Source organism: Anastrepha ludens, chromosome 4, assembly GCF_028408465.1.
Source record: "Anastrepha ludens isolate Willacy chromosome 4, idAnaLude1.1, whole genome shotgun sequence".
Taxonomy (NCBI): Eukaryota; Metazoa; Arthropoda; class Insecta; order Diptera; family Tephritidae; genus Anastrepha; species Anastrepha ludens.
This window is the reverse complement of record NC_071500.1, coordinates 31,114,856-31,117,551: the sequence shown is the minus strand read 5'-3', so window position 1 is coordinate 31,117,551 and position 2,696 is coordinate 31,114,856.

The window sequence follows — 2,696 nt, the reverse complement described above, 5'->3', positions numbered from 1 at the left end:
TTTTTGGCCTTTTTTTTCTGGTGCCCACTTTTTGGCGCTTATTTCCGTTTTCTGGCTATTGCTTGTGCGTACAGTAAAGAGCTATCCATTTCGGCGACGGATGTATTGGTATTGGCTTGCGGTAATTTGTGCCGTGGCTGCGGTCCTGGAATCGCTGCGTTTGTGCGGGTGATAAACGCTCGAGGTAGTGCGCGTTGTTGCATTGGTTTGTGTCGGGCGTTTCCTTTCTTTCTCTCTCTCTCTCTCTCTCATTCTCTCTCGGGGCTCTCCCTCTTTCTTTGTCTGCTTTGAAAGTTCCACTTCTGTTCATAAATCTCCCAGTGTATTTCTGCTATTCACTTATCCAACAACACCGCACCTTGTTGGATCCCCGATCACTCTGGAGTGCAGGGAAATGAAAGAGTGAATAAGTGTGCAAGAAGAGGCTCTAAGCTGGACCTACAATGAATGAAAGAAGATATAAGTATTCCTCTAAACGAACTGTATACTGCGATTACCTTGAGCGTAATCGCGGAAATCAAGTCGCCGTCACCGAGTGTCTTGTTTTAGAGAAGCAGCTTAACCTTTTTCTGCTATGAAAAATCTGCAGATAAAAAACCATCTGCCATTCGGAGTCGGCTTAAAATTGTACATCGAGCTCCTCCTCCTATTTGTTTTGTGCATCTTGATGTTACTCCACAAATGGGAGACCTACAGTTTTAAGCTGACTACGGACTGAATAGTCCCTGGCCTAACAAAGAAAATCAATCCAGCGCCGCTGTAACATTTCAATACCTCTTTTGTAGAACGATTTATCTTTTGCTTCAAAATAGTTTCAGGGATAACCTCCTCATTCGAGCGAAATTTCTTGCCGGCGAGCATTTCTTTTAGATCTGCGAACAGCCAGTAGTCATCGGGAACCAAATCTGGCGAACACAATGGATGTGGGAGTAATTCGAAGTTCAATTCATGTAGCGATTGTCATTGTTTTGATTGACTTGTGACACGATGCGTTATCTTGCAAGTGAGCAAACCCACCCACTTTGAACAAAGCTTTCTCAAAGTCAAATGCTAATGCAATATAAAGCCAATACGATTTTTTGATATCTTTACGATATCAGCTAACTCAGACTACTTCACTTTGCGATCATACAAAAAGATTTTGTGGATTGTTTTTATGTTTTCTGGTGTTACCGATTAATTTTAACGTTCACTATGCATCATTGGACTTCGAAGTCACCAAACGTCGTTTTATTGTTGTTTCTGATGGAGCAGAGTCCGCATAATACTTTTCATGCTACTGCTTTGCTTGCACTGTATTTTTTCTCATCAAAAAGCAGTGCAAAATTAAAACACGAAATTCGTTTTGATCCATTGTTTTGAAAATAACAAAAGTAACGTCACTCTTAGCTATTAGCTAACTACAAATCACCTGGATATGACTACATCGATAGCAAAGTAGTTAAGGCTCTTCCTGAAAAAGCTATACAATTCCTAACCATAATATACAATGCTATTCTTAATTTATACCATTATCCCACCCAGTGGAAATGTGCCATTGTGGTCATGGTACCAAAACCCAATAAACCCGAGAATAGTGTCAAGTCTTACCGTCCAATTAGTCTGCTGGTAACATTTTCGAAAATATTCGAAAGAATATTTTTGCAAAGAATGTTGCCTGTAATTGAGGATCATAACATCATACCTGAACATCAGTTTGGGTTTAGAGTAAGACATGGTACACCAGAGCAGTGCCACAGGGTCGCAAATGTAATTACAGCTGCACTGGAAGAGAAAAAATACTGTTCTGCAGCCTTTTTAGATGTTGAACAAGCATTTGACAGGGTATGGCACCAGGGACTTCTGTTCAAAGTAAAAAAGATATTACCAGCACATTTCTATCTGGTACTTAAATCTTATTTAAGTGACAGACACTTCTATGTAAGGTACGGGGATGCCTCATCTGAAATTTATAACATTAATGCCGGTGTACCCCAAGGTAGTGTCTTAGGTCCTGTCCTTTATACTATATTTACAGCTGATATGCCCAATTCAGAAAAAGTAGAAGTAGCAACTTTTGCTGATGATACAGTATTTATCGCTTATAACGAGTCCCCTGTAGAAGCTTCATATCTTTTGCAAAATCAACTCCAAATTTTGGAGTCTTGGCTTAACAAATGGAAAATAAAAGTTAATTCCGAAAAATCTACACATGTCACTTTTACATTAAGAAGAGAGCAATGCCCTGCTGTATTTTTAAATAATAAACAAATTCCCACTAGTGACAGAGTTAAATATTTAGGGATGCATCTTGATCGACGCCTCACGTGGAAAAGTCACATTCAGGCTAAGCAACAACAACTAAAAATTAAAACAACACGTATGCACTGGCTGCTTGGCCGTAACTCTCAACTTAGCCTAGAAAACAAAATACGGATCTACAAAGCTATTCTGAAACCCATTTGGACCTACGGAATACAGCTATGGGGAACTGCTAGCAACTCCAATGTGGAGATCTTGCAACGTTACCAATCGAAAACATTGCGAAGCCTTGTTAATGCCCCTTGGTTTATTACCAATGAATCTATCCATAAGGACTTAGGTATTCCTTTTGTAAAGAATGAAATTCGAAAATATAGTACTAGATATCTGAAACGATTATCTAATCACATAAATCCAGCTGCTATTTGTTTATTAGACACAACCAATGAAACTAT